The following is a 19,619-nucleotide window of genomic DNA, read 5'->3' as shown; positions in this document are numbered from 1 at the left end:
TATAATATGTGTATCACGTGATGCAAGGGTGCATGTCCCGCCGAGCGAAAAGAGGGTGCAATGGCTGTAGTCGTCGAATTATAAATGCATATATTAAAAAATTGGCCAACTCCGCATTCATTTATGCAGGCAATGAAATATTCAACCAAACGTTCTTAGGCGTTTTTGAGTCTGCGCTGCGCTGTATTATTCAACGGAACGAAATGTTTTATTCTCTAAATACCGGGTTGAGATTTTGTTGCTTTTTTCTGGCCGTAAGTGTAATGTAACAACAATAATATCATGCTCTTTATCACGATATATTTATACTCCTATCTACAACCAAAACAGTTCACACGGTCACACGGATGCTTATCAATACGTATAATAATATGTTACATGTTCGATGAATACAACAATGTTATGATCACTAAAAATTTGCTCACAAGATTTTCTCTTTTTTTTTTAAATTATTATTATTGTAAGTCTTACGTAGAAACTTAATCGTGGACTGATGAAATGTACAATTGTTTTTTTTATTATTATTATTATTATTGAATAATCTGATGACTTTTTATAATTTCAAATGTAACAACACAGTGTTACAATAATGTGCCTAGAATTGGTGTTTGATAAACATATTCAAAATCATATCCTTAGCAAATCTCTATGTGAACCATTGATAAGAAGAAATAAATTTCTGATAACGGCAATTAGTTTTTTCAAAAAAAAACTGCATAATATTAATTATACACCTTAATAGTATGGTTTACATAAATCAGTAGGTACTATAAATAAATTAAGATATCTAATTCTATAATACATTAATACATAATATTAAATATCATATACTTAGTCATAATTATTGTTTCATTCGTTTATCTTCTTAAAATAACTTGAAAACCAAAACCTGTTTTTTCCTTTTCAAAGAATTTTGATGTACTTACAGGGTGATAATACTTTGGTTGAATTTTGAAAATGTATATTTAATGAGGTTTTTTTTAATCTGCTTGTTTTTAAAAAATATTATAAGAATTCAAGTAGTTATTTTGAATACGTGGGGTATTCATAATAAATGTTCATAATAAACATTCATTTTTTATTTCATTTTTCTACACTTCTATCTTTTATTCTCAGTTTAAAATAAAATATAAAAATAATAAATCATCTTTATCATAATTAAATAAAAATAAATAAGTATAAAAAAATAATATATATATATATACCAATTCTTTATAAAATAATTGTCGTACAAATACAACAGTAGGTACATTGTAATAATTGATTATTTCTTTTTCATATCAACGTTAGATTGTTTCGTTTAGATGAATATACCAATACAATAGCCAATAGGTGAACCTATATATCAAACATTTATCGATCAAATTTGATTACTCGAATATTAATTTTCGAAGTGTAATATACAACTCAAAACTAATATAAAAATTAATATTTCCAGCATTTTAATCCCGTTCATATTATACGGAAATTATAATGAAAACTAAGCATAATCAAATTCAAACTAGAATTTATACACCTGAATGTTTGAAAGTATAACTAGTTATATCATTAGTTATTATATTAATTTTGCTTTTGTTTCAAAATAAGTATGCAATCAATTTTTTTTATTTTATAATACCTGTGTCGCGTACATTCATATCGAATACATTTATGACAGATACATTTTTTCCTCTATTCAAAAATCAAAATCAAATAAACAAGATGTTAGATGTTTAACAAATACAATTATAACTAAAATGTAAATGAGTTAAAGTACCCATGATGCATTTAAAACCCTGCTATATGGATAAATAATAGACTCATCATATATTAATGTTTCTAAAAAGTGAAAATGATGTAAAATATCTGTTAATTTTAAATTTCAGTTCGTTAGGTTGTGATTCAAATTTGTACCCGAATTCCGACACCTGTAATTATTCCACTAGGTAAGTATTCATAATTTACTTTGATACATTAATACGGTTCACTGAGTTCGCAATGCAAATTTTAATGTATTTGTTTTTTTAATTTAATTAAAAATTATTACTATTCCCACATAAAAATGTTAGGTATTTGTTTTCGGCAGCATTACATTTTTAAATTGTTTCATAAAATCTCTAATTATCTCTAGGTATAAATTGTAATTAATACACGCATGAAGGTGTTGCAAGTTTCTCGGTAGTAATTTCATAAATAGTTTGTTGCCAATATACCGTCAAACATATTCTATTCTTTTTCGTTTGTAACCCTAACTTGAAAATGTCCCTTTTTATATTTTATAAAACACTCAATGCAGATCCTAAAGGTTGTAAGTGCATACGCTCCCTTGTAATTATACCTCGGTTGAATGCACTTTAATGCTACTATTTCTGTGAATAATAAAGTTAAATCCAACTGCACCGCGTTAGACAAAAAATTGCCCATTGAAAAAGGTCAAAAAGTCTTCAGGAATCGATTTTTAAATGGTGAACAGTGGAGTGTTTTTAGTAGGTATATTTTGTTCAGAATTTCCATTAACTGAATAATATTTCAGTTTAACCTTACAATTTTTATTTAATTTATTTAAACTATAAGTCAGTTCAATCTTAAGGTAGTCTTAATTATATTACCTATAAGACAAATCTTAATATGGGAATTGTTTTTCATGACTTATACAATTTAAAAAAATGTAAACGAAGTATTAAATACGATTAATATGAGAAACAAAAACAGTATGCCACAAGCCGACAACAATGAATAAAAATAACTTATTTTTAATGACGCAAAAGAGTTACTCGTGTGAACATTAAAATTAAAACTAACAAATTAACCACTTTTCACAAAATATTTGTTCCTTAATTTGATACCCTAAACCGGATGTACATTTATATATTAACTATAGTCGTATAGAAGGTATTCAAATTTATCTTTTGGTCACAATTTAAAATTAAAAAAAAAATACATGTAGTCATAATAACAATATTGACACACATGCAATAATAATAAGACCGCGAAACACAATTTATTAAGAGTAACACAGTATACGTTTTTACAAATACGCTTTAACCTGTTTTGTAGCCTAAGAAAATATCTTACAAAACATAAGCATAAATTAGCAATAAATAATAATTTCCCCTGTTATTATTACAATATATATCCTTTGTTGAAAATTATCCAACAAAGAAAATGTTACGTCAAAGAGGAAATATATATTTATATAATCAAAAATATTAATATAACTTTAGCATACCTACTGCAAACATAACAATAAAATATAAAATATAATTCACTTAACAAAAGACGATATTTTATTTATATATAAATATATATATTTATGTTATACATTATAAACGAATATTTCAAAAGTGTTTAGTTCGTATATTGTCATTTAGTAGACGACTAAATCACAGAACATTATACATCTACGAGTTTGAAGCCCCTCCCCCCACTCCAAAAAAAAAAATATTGCATCAAAGAAATACATTTCTTTTTTTACATACCTATAATTTCGCAAGTCCAGTATATTCGGAGGGGTATTATTTTAAAATTATCTTTTACGATTTCGAAAATCCGCTTTAAAAATATTGTACATAGTGCAGGAATGCTTCGGGTATTATAGGGAGCTTCCAAAACCACTCAGATTTATATTACGATGACATTAATAATATTAAGATTAATATAATAAATATTAGTTTTAAAAAAACTGAAAGTCGTAATTAAAGATCATTATAATTTCGTAAATCTTAATACCACGTACAATATGTGTATACATACAAGAATTTAAAATTATATTGATTTTTCTTTTAAACATAAGAGCTATAATATATTTTAAGGATAATTAAGACTAATTTATTTTCTAAAGAGATAATCTGATATACAAGTAAATTATAATTTATGAGTACATCTTCTCATGAGAACAAAAATTAAAATTTGAAGCAATAATTTCTTATAATATGCAACTATCAAAATATCAATGTATATTAATAATTTACCCTTCCACATCGCAAGAAACCCATTAGAAATTTCGGTTATATTTAAAAAAATTATTCCATCCAGCATTGCAAAATCGTATGTATGAAAATGATTTACGACACATGTTCGAGACACAGGATGTTATTTCAGTATAGCTTTGAATAAATCGTTGTTTTATTTTATTACTATTTGTCGTTTTTGAGGTCGCCATATAATCGCCAAAAGACTGTTCGTTCATACATTATGTATATAATATATCGCGCCTACACGTCTGATGATCGGGCCAACAGTATTACCACCGTACACTGTGCTGCAGTTGTAGAAATATGCGCACGACTCCCGAACGACATTTTTTTCTTCTCTTTATTATTATTATTATTACTATTATTATTATATTTTGCACATGCCGCTCATTGGTTTTCCTTCTATTCAATACTCAACGCGGCGGGGCTCATACACACATATATGTTATATTATATAGGTACATTTATACATTATACATATTTATACAAGAAAGTAAAAGAGAACATTTTACAACATTTCGACCAGTGTTGTAATTTCCGAGCAACAACCCGTCTCCTGCGGACGCCGCAGTACACTAGCTATGTATGTATATATATATATAAAATATATATTAATACGCATAATAGAATATAATGCCTGATTTTTACCTGAAAATCCTCCAAACACCTGTACCGTCGTTGGTGGCTTACACTCCACATGCATGTGCATTATGACCGGCATTCCGTCTCTCGGGGATTCGATCCCATTTATCTTCTATTTACCGATTCCGAGTCGATCCTTTACATAGGCACTCCGCAGTAGGTATAACACTATTAGGGCTCACGGCATACCGCGGCGGCGTGGCAACTCGATAGAGCGTAAATAATATAATAGTATTACTATTATTATTATTATTATTATTATTATTATACTGCACAGGCCTTCATGCTGAGACGAAAATTCGTTCATATAAAATGTACAATATAATATATTACAACATTTTCAACTCGTTACAGCGCCGAAAAATGCGTATACAATAAGAAATCGAAACGTACATTCCATATTATTAGGCATATAAAAATACCTACTGCCGTTTGACTTCGCACATCCGTAATTTAAACGAACATTAACACGATGTAAATAGTATAAATACAATTTATTATCGTTTAGGCCAATACTTTCGTGCTGTATAATATAATATTATCTTCGGTAAAACTGATCCTAAAGAAGGACCTGTAAAGTAATATACACATGTATAGTATAATATTATAATACATCGGTGAAGAGGTTTTCAACTTGTAAGTTATTTTACTTTGAATGAATTTAATGTAAGTATACTACCGTGTATATATATATATATATGTGTGTACTATATAGGTATTTCCGAATAATGTATATTTGAGATTATTGAAGTATAGATTTTTGAACTACTAAGAAAATACGGATTCATAAATTGGTTTCTAGAACACTGAGAATTTTTGAGTACTATCAAAACGAAAACCGCTAGACCACCCCTTTCTTTGCCTTATCTTCTTTTTTTTAAACAGAATTCTCGGTAAGTATATTTGCTGGCAATACACTCATTACACGTTTACTTCATTTGTACATACACGAGTGTAATATTACACGATAACAATAAAAATGCATTATTAAGTATGATTCAGCATTATATCATAATAATGTAACTACCTTTATAATAGAAGCTAAACAAATTGAAATTTTTTTTCCGATCCGTCAACGAATAACAATTATATACATGATTTAAATTTTTCCTTTTCGGTAAAACAAAACTGTTTTAAAATTACAATTGTTAAACTCGAAGTGATTAGGTTTATTTTTTGGATGAACGGTGATAATATTTTTGAACAATTCAGATTTGATGATTAACAATTAAAAACGTTTACTGTTTAGTAAGTTAGGTTTACTAAAGTGTAACGAATTATTATTCAGCATATACAATATTTATATTATATTTGGTATAATTTTTATAACTAACTGTTGGTATCTTTTAAATTATTATTTTTTGGACAGTATAAACTAAAAACTATTGTCGTCAAACTAATAATAAAAAAGATATTTGGAGCGAAATCGTAAATATATATAACATAATAATAATTAGTTTTAAAATGTCTTCCGGAATGTCGAAGGAATGTCGAAAAAAGATTTTATATTTGACTGACGTACACAGAATGTACGTCGTCATTTGTGTCGTGCAGAAGATAAAATAAAATAATAATAATAATAATACCGATGGATAATCCCTTGTCCTACACCGTCCGAATCGGCTCGGCAGCATTACATGCATACAACTCGTCCCGCCCACTCAAATTCAATCGAAATCGAACCAGACCGTGAATAGATCTTGTAGCAGTCGTCGGCATTATCGTGTTCAAATATTACACACCGCGTGTGGTTCGTACGACTTCTTGTTCCGGAAAGAAAATGATTTTTCTATATAATAATACACTTCGTAATATTAATACAAATATATGGATAGGATATTTATAATTTTATATTTTATTAATTCAATAAACTCTGCTTGAATGCTTAGTGTTCATGAAATATTTTTTTATCGTCAGCTAAAAGTATAGTAAAGGTTTATAAAAAAAAATAGATACTTTATACTGGCATATGTGAACTATTTAAAATATTCTATATCTTATTACATAGCACATGATACTCAATAAATGATACATACAATATCAATATTGTAAATAAAATATATATTGTATAAAAATATCAATATATAAAATTTTTTGTACAAAATTACGATAATATTTGAAATTTTAACATCACATATAAACCTACTTGTATTTTTAATCTAACCCATTGTGGATCCATCCTTAGTCTTGTTTATAATATATCTGTCTGACACAAATACAGAATTATATTCAAACCAGTGTACCTACTTCCCAAAACCCAGTATTTAGTCTACCATTAATAGTTTTTTTTTTTAACTTAAATATTCATGGCTGAATAATTTTTAATTTCCTACAAAATAAACGAATATGTTAACCAACAGTTTTAACAAGCAACTATATTTTTATTTTAAACTCTTGATTTTTTCCACATATACTGAAGGTACACATTTTTTTCATTATAAAATAAAAATTCAAATTCTGGCTCGATTCCAAACCACTTCTTCAATAATTCTATTCTATTCCAGTATTTATTTCTAAATCCTTTTCCCACACCTTCGGCGTCTCAGACGCGTGATTTATAAATATTATACTTCAACAATATTATTCACACTTTTGCAAATTATATTATTATATTGAAAACACGAACATTTGTCTTCTTCGAATTTGCATTCTATTTTTGTCAAGCTAGATTTTGATATAGGTACATAGTACTTTTAGTATTCAACGATTCGAAGGTTTTTATTTCGACAAATTGTAATCATTTTTAACGAGGTCTCCGATTGCAATTGTTCAATAAATCAATTGAAAAATGTAACAGATGACGAATATTACACACGAGATATGTGTGGTATAGTTAGCATTATTTACCATAGACTATAGTATTATAGTTTACAAATTAACTACAGCATGCCTATAATTATTAATATATATAAATTACATTTTAAAATTATGTATAAGCTGCGCATCGTATAATATACAGGGAAATTTACCAAGTAGACTCATGGTTCTCAATTCAAATTTTGATTTTTTAAATTTTGAATGGTACTAATCAAGACCATATCTTTCAGTACATAGTCTTTGTTTACCATTCAAGTAGATACTTGTGGTGATTAAAACTCCTTTTTTATATAAGAACCGTCCTTTTTCCACTGTAAATTGTTTAGTAGATGATTTTTTTGAAAACACTGTTGCATCTATAAATTGAAATTCGAACAAGTAATTTCCGAGTTATTAAACTTTGTACTATTGTACTAAGGATACCTAATAGTTCTTAAAAATGGTTTTACATTAAATATAAAATACTTGGAATATGTTTAATATTTACTCTATTTTTTACATATCAGACGTCAGACAATTTGTACACATTAGACATTACAAATATTAATGGATTAATATTAGTTAGTAATAAATAACAATAACTATAATTCTTAAATAATAATAGTTTTTAAACCAAACTATTATCATGGTTAGTATATTCTTAAATCATACATTTTAATAACTGAGAACCACTTGTTCAAATATTAAGATAATATGCATTACATATTTATTATTTATACATACTTCCACATTTTCTGAAAAGTCATATGCTTTACAATTTTTCATTAAAAAGGTGTGGTTCTAGTAAAAAAAATTGTTCGTATTTTTAATTAATAGTTTAAAGAATTTTAGTATTTGAATTAAGGTTTTTACGTAAGCTTAAAAACTTGAATCAATGCATGAAATGAGGTTGCGAGCATATTAGTGAAACGCCTGTGTATAGTATATTATCATTGTTTGATCCATTTTAAAAACCATAAGAATTATGACTTCAATTAAAAATTGATTAAAAATTATAGCATAGCTGGTATACCTTGTTTACAATATGTATTTATTGTATTAACATATATTTATCGAGTATGTATATACTGTAAAGGTATTTAATTGATAACGCATATGGCTGAGAAAACGTGTTATTCGCAATAGTTGATCACGAATTAATGTTGTTTTTATTTTAATCAATATTATTTTAATGTACGATACCCGTGAGATTATCTACTTCAGTATAAGGTTGACTATCTCAGTTATATTTCTACTTACTGGACATAATAATTATACTATTTGAATTTGAAATCATCTTGCCGTATAACAAACCAGTAACCCTGGGAAGAAAGATATTTACTATTAAAATTCTAATATTTCTCGCATAGACTTTACCACAGATGGTAAAAATTTTAGACGTGAACAGAGATGGAGAGGTGCGATGGTAGTTTAATATTTATGTTATAGGAAAAGGGTCCTGGGTCAAATAATTGGACTAGTCCAACGTAGTATACGACAAGACTTGTATATGAGCAACTGGGACGTCCGTCAGTGATCATAGAACTGTCGACTACATTAGTTAATAATATTATGTAAATAATTAACGAGAAAAAAACAACTGCATATCTATGAACACAGGCGAAAATGGACGTTTGTTAGACATGATCGACATGTGCGAGAGTGGGTAGTAAACACTTTCATCGGCAAAACTACCACGACCGTGGGAGCGACAAGAGAAGTAGAGAGGAAAGGCCCCGAACTTCCCATATTCAGAAGCGATTAACCAGAACTAGGACGAGCACCTTCACGTCAGTCGATCTTTTGAAATATAAATTGTACATAAATAGTTTTGATCGGCAATAATTTATGACTTAGAAAATAAACGAGTTGTAATCGTGTACTTCCTAAAAATTTGGAAATGTTCATCGATCTGAATATTTAGATACCTTTAGGCGCGAATATTGAAATTACATGAACAACTAAACTTGACTATAAATAATTTGTATAATTATACAATAAATATTTTTATATCATTTTACAATATCAACATTAATTAACATTAATTTTTATTAACCTATTAAGGTTATTAATATATGTTTTAATGTTTTATTACTTAACCTTTAACTTCCAATAATATAAATTCACCACACATACAAATAAACAATATAATTTTATTTTCCCAGATCCCCTTTTATATACGTACAGCACTACAGCTCGTTTTGTTACCTATTCGCTGAATAATTCTAGAGTAAATCAGTAAAATTACCGACATAAATATTATTACTTATTCAATAATGATAGTTAAATAAATAGATATTTTTACAAAATTACCTACCTATTAAACAACCCTAACCAAATCGCCCACTCACATACATTTTTTGGTACAGTTGCACCAAAAAAGTATGCCCTTCACTCGCCACTAGTTGCACTGTTTAGAAACCGTTCGAGAATCTCGTCTGACGACCTAGAAGTTTTAGTACGTATTTAGACGATTGAATCCCGTTGACCTTGTTGTCTATGCACAATAGTCCCGTTTCGTTTGAATTGCAGCAACGGGCGTAATTCTCTAGTTTCGTTCCGAACAATAGTGCAACCATTTAGGTTTATTTCGATAATAATACTCTTTGTATCTTTTTTTTTCGGTATAATCGTCGTTTCTAATCTCTGGACAATGGATTCTCCTGTGCGTGTGTGTGTATTTTATTTTCATGTTTTTTTTATTTCACGTGACGGCTATGCCAACCGACGATGAGTCTGACCCGGTGCAATATACGAACGAGAAAAAAAAATTCAGTACCTGTCTACACGGGGAAAAAAATAAAATGAAACCCGAAAACCCGTCTAGCATTTCGCCTATCCAACATTTATATTGTTGTTACCTAACCATACCACGGCGGTTAACGTGTATGTTATATTTGTGTGTGTGTGTGTGTGTGTGTGTGTGCACGCGGCCAGGTCCTCTCGTGCATTTCTCGAATAATATACCCATAATATCCAGTGGACGACGAGTCTCGAATACAATGGACACGCGAAAATATATATGCGGCCGGCGCATTCGACCTGGGCCAAGGATATTATTATTATAATTCAGCGGGACAGGGCGGATGAACGAGCGCGTTTATTATTTTATATTATTGTAGCCCCTCGACTTGTACCATGGTTTATTTATTATACGGCCGCACGCATGCAATTTGGTCGTCGTCTTGGTCGTAACCGCCGCCGCCGTCGCCTGCACAACCGCCGCCGTCGCCGCCGCCACCACCACCGACACCACCTCCACCACTAGCTTCGCACAGACGAAATTGTGCGCATCCAAACCTACTCGTGTGTGCGTGTGTGTGTCGTAACCTTGTAACAGCGTCTGCCGCAGAGTGCACAAACACGAGCGCGCGCGGGCGTTCGTCTGGACCGCCGAAATATGCAGTTCTCCTCCGCCTCCGGCTGTTGCTGCCCGCCTCCCCCCTCCTCCTACCCGTTGTTTTCGGCTCGACTCCGGGAGGTTAAGTCCGGTCATGGTGTGCATTATATATTATATTGCCGAAGCTGTACATACGCACAGACACACGCACACTACACACACTTACACGTGCGATTTATATATTATTTATTATCATTATTACTATTATTATTATTATTATTATTATTATTATTATTATTATTAGTATGTGTGTGCGAGGCGTCTGCAGACGCGACACTAGGAAATAGTGGTTCCCAAATAACGGCCAGATGGTGGTTACGACTTGCAGAGATCTAGCCGTGTGTACTTATACTGTACTGTCGCGAATAAAATCACCGCGATGTCTGTCAAAAATATACCGCCGTGCACAGATGGTTGGTATTTCTCATCCGACGCTCGTGTCTCACCTATGCTCACCAGTACTTGGTCTTTTAAACGGCCGTTTTTATTACCCGATCATCGGTGTATTACTTATATTATGATTGTTATTATATTATTATATTGATTATCGATGCATTATCAAATGGAACCGGTTTTATCACTCTCGCGGGATCGTCTTATTTATTTCACATACGGCGAGTGGAAAAATCGCGTCGTAGTTACATACATAGGTACTAACCGATCGTGGAGGTGCTTGTGGTGCAGGTCAGGAGAAGAAAATCACGTTTTTTTTACGTATTAATAGTTAATACAATATACTATTATAATAAATAACGACACGCCGTATCGTCAATTAAAGCACAATCATTATATTATGATAATATTATATTCATATTATAACGTGATATAAGTCGTTTTCCGAATACCTCGTTAAATAGATATAATTTGATAACTTTCTAATTAGATATTAAAATAGAAGTCACATCCAAATAATAGAATCGCATTGTGAAATTATCACATCTCCATTTGTTTCAGTCCGTTCATATAATTTAGTAGTCGTACTTATAAAATATGTAATAGGTAGTTATACATTATTTTATGTAACCCAACGAAAATAAAAATAATATCGTATTATTAACAATTATTATTAATTAGCAACGTAAGGTTAGCATAACGTAGCAGGTATGATATAATATTATAATGCAAAACGCGAAGCACGGAAGCACTGACGAAAGTTCCCGAATTATCTATAGTATAGAGTAGAGGTAGATTAACCAGCCCGGCTGTGTAAGTTATAACTTATAAGCAAATGGTTACCACAATAATTATAATATCACAAACAACGTCATTCGAATAATACAATTATTATACGTACATAATATTCTGTTCAGTGAAGAATGTTTCGGGATATTATTTTATAAGTTTATTACAGAATAACATTATAACGTTATTATGCATATTTTATTAAAGTATTGAAAATAATAAATATTTTGAATATGAAATTTATCATATACTTATACTTGCTACTTTCTGTATTCATCCGGAACGCGTAATATCGATTTTGTGATCGGAGAACAAGTATAATTAATTTTTGTATATAAATCATCCAAATTGTTATAATTTCAAATGTTGCTTATTACGTAGATATTTTTCTCATCTAAATATAAGTAGGCATACCTAGTGATAATTACATTGATTAAAATAGGTCACTCATTTTGTTTCATGTGTATTATTCCAATAACTATTCGTTTAATAATAACGAAATTAATAACCAGTAAATAGTTAGAAAAATAATGTGCTTATTTAAGAATAACAATTTTTGAACCTGATGAGGATAATCAAATGCCTTATCCCTTCATTCTTGATAACGCGACATCTTATATTTTGTTGGATTTTATTCTTCCTGTTATATGCTTTATTTTGTGACATATATTGTTATTTATTATTACAATTTAAATAAATGGAGTGGGTTAGTATACTTTAACAAAACAAAAAAAATATTGCAAAGCTTATAGGTATATATTTAGTATGTTTTTTTAATACAAAAGCATATTATAGACTAAATTAAATGTTATGCGTGTACATTAAAAATCACTTTTGGATCTTTTGGAGTTTCCTATATTTTCATTATTTTATACACCTATATAATATTTTGTATTTTATTTGAAGTTTGAAACTTTATCCAAATGTAGAATTCCCTATAGGTAGGCACAAGTTCGAAATATTAGGTGGAGCCTATAAGCCTAATCATATGCAAGGGCACACTCTGTGACCGCGTCTGAGTATAATAGTATATTATAGTATCCGAATAAAATTGATGAGGTAACTGAATAATAAATTATTATGACTCAAAATAGAATACCTATAATTAATCAGTCAATTATAACGCACTAGCATAAAACTGTGCATATAATGATGTATGGTGTACTTATCTATATATGGATATGGAATTTATATTCTATATATATATACATGTACGATAATGTCATAATACTCATAATATAATGTATATATAGTGTGTAATAGAAGGACAGAAGGTATATTAGTATAATATGTATTGGGTTCTAAATATACTCTACAATATAATAGATTATTGATCGTAAATAATGATTTTGAAAGCAATCCACTTTTACACAGTAAAAGTTATTGTATTATACTATGTTATTACTTATTATATTGTACAATCGCTTCGTACGCTGTTGCAAATTCCAATATTGTGTTTTTACTCATAAAACAAAAATGTAAATTTGAAAAGATTGATTATTAATATTCAATCAAATATACATATACGGCTGGGAGATTTTAAAAGATACTTAGTTTTTTTTATATATTATATATTGTAGTCTTACGACGATAAGTATTTTTTCATTTTAGTGCGTTATTCATATTACCTTTATACAGACTTATGATGTATCTTACTATCTCAATTATTTCAGGATTTTATTGAAACATAATAATATATATAATGGAACATTTTTTAGTCATCAATATATTTTGATCTCGTGGATTACATTCTCCTAGAGTCCCACCATTTGTAAGTTGTCAGTCAACTACTGGAATATAAATATGAACGAATTATATAATGCTGAACCTAAAAAATATTTTTTTTTGCCATTGAAATTGTTTTAATCAATAATTTATACTTTCGGTTTAAATAAGTATAAAAATATATAGGTAGTCTTATCGATTTACTACTATAAAACGAAAGGTTTAGAAATTTTATTTGCCGATTTATTTCAACACAGTAATATTCATATCGCTGGTTATACATAAAAAATTATTTAGTCATTATGTAATATAAGTATAATGCAAAAATTGATTAACCATTCAATCGTATTGTTTTATATTTAGTACATTAAAAATAGGTACTTCATTACATATATTGTATTATAATTGTTGAGCCGTACCTAGTAGTTTTTATACTAATAGCTAATAAAAAAAAATAAATACTTAATACCTTGAACCTACCATACATATATATTATATAGGTAGGTATATTATAAATTATAATTATATTCATAAATTGTCTGTGCCCCTTATTGGACGCAATGACAACTACCTGTACGTAAGCTGTAAGTGTATTTTAGGTGTAAATACTTGTACGCGAAAAAAATAACAATAATATTAAAATAACCATCGTCGCCAGACGCAGTTCGCGCCACCCGTTAGCGGTGCCTCACCTGTCCACGTTTTTAGAATTTATCATGCACATATTAATTTTGCCCGGCAGACTAGTAAAGTATCCCAAGGTCAACAGCCCGTATAGTGTCTGTCTACTGTCTAGCTTACATAATTTACAAAATGCAACTCCCATGGCCATAGTATATAAACACGTATATAATATATATATATATATAATATAATATACTTATATATACATACACTGTATTTACAACAGTCCGATATATATTATGTATTATGGTTCGCGGAAATGGCGATGGTGGCAGGAGCATTTAAATATCGTATCGTATATTTGTGTGCGTGTTGTGTGTGTGAATTTGCCTGTTGATCGTCCAAATTTTATATAATATTATAACGCCACCCCTACACTACACCGTGCCGCTACCGCTGTCGCCACCGCCGTGTTGCTGGCAACCCAGTGGAAAAAAAAATGAGGAAACAGCTCGTAAATTTAACCGTTTAGGGGAAAAAAAAGAAAACGACCTGTTTACCGAAAAGGGTTGGTGTAAAATAAAATGGTTTTGCACCCCCATGTAAGTTTTATAATACATGTATACGATACCGTTAAGCGACTAGGATTTTTCGCCACCTCTCAGTTCTATACGCTTCCTTCTATTTTTTATTCTTATATCATTCGTTTAATCGTTTTACCAACACTATCGAATGTTGTTTTCCGACATCCAGGAAATGTCTTCTTCCGTGACTCAAATATATTTTAATATATAGGCAGTATATTTGTTTTAACATTGCTTGCGTACAAAAATAAGTACGGCCGTAGGTAAACGCTTGGCGTCCGATCTTGTTGTAGACAACAAACACGGTTACGAGTAGGAATTATGGAAGAAGAAAAAATATGTTCGGATGCAGTTTTAATGCAAGAATAAAATTATAATATAATATGCATAAAAGTGCAGTAGAATATTATCAGACGTGCAACATGAATTACGCGAAACCTACAACACGCGCGAGTTAAAGGCAAGGTAATTATGTGGGAACTGGGAACACTGTGTTGGCCGCCGCAGGGACTCTGTACGAAAACACTTCTTGGCTAGTAATTGGATAATGTTTATTAATGACGTATAATTTCGAGTCTTATAATACGTATTTTCTTCCTTGTCTTTCACAATCTATCTCTTTTTCACTCCCTCCCTGGAAAATCTGTCTGTATACGTTTTTCTCGCTAGGAAGTAGGAGTATAATAATGTAATATAATATATACGTTTATACATATTATATACCTGGTACGAATCATTTCGAATGCACGCATTATGCAGCAGACGACAAACTGCATGTACATAATATTATAATATATGTATATATACATATAATGTGATATATCATAGTGGTTTATACGTACATAATATATACACTCACGGGGAGCAGCGCATTTGCCACCGATTCGTTGTTCTCCCGAAAATGTAAAACCGGTTTACTTTTGCACCGGCCGCATTATATTATGCACGTCAATACAATATATATATAATAAGTTTGCATAAAACGAATAAATGACCTCTAGTGCAGGTTATAATATTATAATGGCAGCATATTATACTATCTATGTAGTATACCTATATCAAATGCCCGTTGCTGCTCAGAGTATATAAGTATGGCCGTATTATGTATATATATATACATACATATAAGTACACATCGACGTTGCATTCTTAATGATTGTGATCTGCAGTGTATAGAAATTTCAGAGCAATTTATGTAGGTACTCGAAAATTTTCGAAAATTTCGGTTAGGTTCGAGTTTTGTATTTAATATGCACGTGAAGACTTGGCGTGGACCGACGATCTGCAGAAATTCAAAAATTGCACACCGCTGGCCTTTTAAATATTCCTGTTTTGCCTGAAATACATATTTTATAAAATAACGTCGGTGGAATTATACGTTTAGGTAGGTGTATGTATATATATTTTTTTTTATTAAACAAACTATCTTCTGGACGTAACAGTACATTATACATATGTATTTAAACATTACATTCGTTTTTAAATGATGAAATACAGAATAACATATTTAGGAATAAAATAAAATTATAATAATAATAATAATAATTAAAAGAGAGATATGAAAACAAAGAAGTTAAGTATTAGGAACATACAATCTACAATTTATTTTTTGAGATGTGTATCTGAAAGGAATTGTATGATCTTAAATATGTTGTTGGGGTCCGGATTGAGTATTTCGGTTAGGTGGTTGGAGATTTGCAATAGCCTTCTTTCCTTATCGTTAGTAAGGTCTAGTCTCTCGTCACTCGTCAATCGTCAGTGATTATTAAATCATACAATTGAACAATTATAAAAAAAAACGTATTAACGCATATTATGTATTTGTAAAATATATAATATTATTATTGTGCACGACAAAGCTGCAGTCACTTAATATAGGTACTGGGTTTATAGTTAATATTTCAACACCCATTAATGTCAATTTTTCTTTTTTATTATATTATTATTTATTGTCTACGCCTTATCCATATGAACTATACGTAATAGGTACGTATTATATAAAAAAATATGGTTTCTAAGTTTCTAACACTCACGTATAGTTGGCTATTGTGCGCTCATAATATTATATTGGCACATGATGTGTATAAACTCAAATCTGTATTAATATCTATTAGTCCATCTTATAATATGGTAGCATTAAAGTCCGATTGAATAGTTATCACTTTATCAGTTATTAGCTATCACAAAAACACGTATACTGTCTTAACAGAACAACAATAAATTAATAAGGACACATCACCGACCGATATTACGACTTGTTAGTTTTTATCATTTATTGTATGTTATATAACACGCAGAAACTTATAAGGATGAACATATAAATCCAGTATCTACCCGTAAGGACAATTCTAAGAATTTTTGTGTATCTGTACTGTACTTATCTATTATTTAGGGCTATAGAATAAATAATTATGACTAGGCCATATTGTGTACTGATATAGCCTATGTATCAGGTCTAAAGTGCGTATACATGTACAGGTGATATTATAATGGACACGACATAATTACGTTTCTTTCGTATATTATAATGCAGACGTACTATAGAAGATAATTTTTTTTTATGTAAGAAATAAATTGATACTTAATATAAAAAGAAACGAAGAAAATTTAAAATATTTTATTATTTTTGTATATTTTGTATAACTACAGCATTGTATCATAATAAATAAGGTACCCCCTAAAATCATTATAATCAGGGAGCATTTATTCTTAACTTATAATCTTATATTTAAACGAACGTCTGCATAAACATAATATAATACTTAAGTACTGCGTGAATATAATATTTGAATAATAAATATACAATAACTATACCAAATATTGATTAAAATATAGGTGCTGTCAAAAGATTACAGCCAATTTATGTTTCAATAGGTAATGAATGTCTATTATCAAAATGCATGGTTTAACCTAAAAATTGTTTCTTAATTCTTTAAAATGTAAATGCATCATATGATAAAATACTAAAAAGTATTAAAAATTAAAATTGAGTTTCTATTTTAATGTATATAGCATAAGTATAAAGCTATACTTCAACTTCAGTATAATAATACTTTATGCACTAAATTATATAGATTATAGGTAAAGTATACAGTGAATGATTGTAAATATTATCAGATTTACATACTACGGTGATAGGCACAGAAAAAAATTTGACTTACCTACTTGTAGAAAAATTATCAATCTGTAATCGATAATTGGCTGTTTGTATAGTTAATCGTAACTGATGAACGAAGATAACCTTTACGTGATTAACACGTATTTGCCTACATACCAGATATTACATATCCATAGATACATCTAATAATTTTATATATATTTTTAATAATTAAAAATCCCTTAAAATCAAAACATTAAATTACTTGCGGAAAATATTTTTATTTTCATCAAGTATGCCTCCCGTTACTGATTTCCAACATGACTGCATAATAATAATAATATTATTATTATGTGATTGTTGTCGTCGAACGGTATGCTGTATAATGTATTTTTGTATTACATACCCGAGCGTGCATTATTGTTGTTCAATCAAGCTAATTTATATTTCATAGAAACATTCAGTCTCTCTTAATCGGATATTTTAGTATATTTCAGACCGCCGTTCGTTGTGTAACTATTATAGTAAAGCACACATAATAAGTATAATTACTTAATTATAATATTTATCTATATAAAAATAGAGTATTAGTATAATTAATGCTATATTATAATATAATATACAGCACATTGACCGGCTGCAGCTATGCCGCTTTGATAGCCATCGCTTTTTAAATTTTTTTTTACCTACTATAAATTAAAATAAACATAGACGCATTTAGATTTTAGATAATAAGTGTCTAGACGCTTAAAGGTCAATGCTAGTTTTTTATCATCGTCCGAATATTTTGTGTTGCTTAACCCTTTCCTATGCGCAAACCACCTATATATATTATGTATACATAGGTACTTACAACACTACAACGTACCTACCAAAATTATTATACGTGTAATACGAACCGTTCGGGATTATATTATATTCGCATTTCGCACTGCAGCAATAATGTAAGACATAAAGTTTAACTTTACACCGACAATTGCTTTACTATATTTGGTATTTAATCCGTTTTAAGGCCAAGCGTATAAAATATATTATTTTGCATTTTTTTTTCCGCGAATGGAGGATGGAAAGTGGAAACACGTAAAAAGTTCATCATTTCCCAACAACGTGATCAATTTGTGAAAATAAACAAATGAAATAGGAACCGTCGTTGTTTTGATGATGGGAGACGCGGAGGTATACGCGGATATTTTATATAGAGAGAGAATACATTTCTCGACGCTGTTGGACCGCGCCGCCGCCGACGACGACGGTGTACACAATATAATATATTATTATAATGATAGTAAAACGCATTCCAAAATGGATATAAATTACAGGGGTTTTTCATTCCCTCCGCCCTGTACCGCTGCCGCCGGACGGATCTCGAGGACCTTTTGAGCATTTTGATGTACGAGCCGAATTTGTCAAACCGGAAGGCGGTGGCGTGTATTTCAACCCTCGTAAAAAAAAAGAACACAACCATACGCGAAATACTTTATACGCATATATATATATATATTATATATGCGAGACCACTCGAGAGTTCCTTTCCTTTCGTTTTTTCCCGTTTTTTTTTTTTTTTATATCTTTTTGTTCAAGCGATGTAAAACGATAGGAAACACGAAAAACGTAAT

At 29.8% G+C, this 19,619-nt stretch overlaps 1 protein-coding gene across 2 annotated transcripts in view; it reads left to right on the top strand.

Moving 5' to 3' along the window:
* The window catches only part of LOC111029901 (broad-complex core protein-like), an 80,508-nt gene that overhangs the window by 6,170 nt on the left and 54,719 nt on the right, over positions 1-19,619 (top strand). Inside the window, exon 2 of one of the 2 annotated variants that reach the window (XM_022309146.1) lies at positions 1,866-1,925. The exons of the other annotated variant lie outside the window; for it this stretch is intronic. The gene's annotated coding sequence lies outside the window, so the exon portion shown is untranslated. The remainder of the gene's footprint in view (positions 1-1,865; positions 1,926-19,619) is intronic. 2 annotated transcript variants of the gene reach the window in all.

Source organism: Myzus persicae, unplaced genomic scaffold, assembly GCF_001856785.1.
Source record: "Myzus persicae strain clone G006 unplaced genomic scaffold, MPER_G0061.0, whole genome shotgun sequence".
Lineage (NCBI taxonomy): Eukaryota > Metazoa > Arthropoda > Insecta > Hemiptera > Aphididae > Myzus > Myzus persicae.
This window is presented reverse-complemented; position numbering and strand designations above follow the sequence as displayed.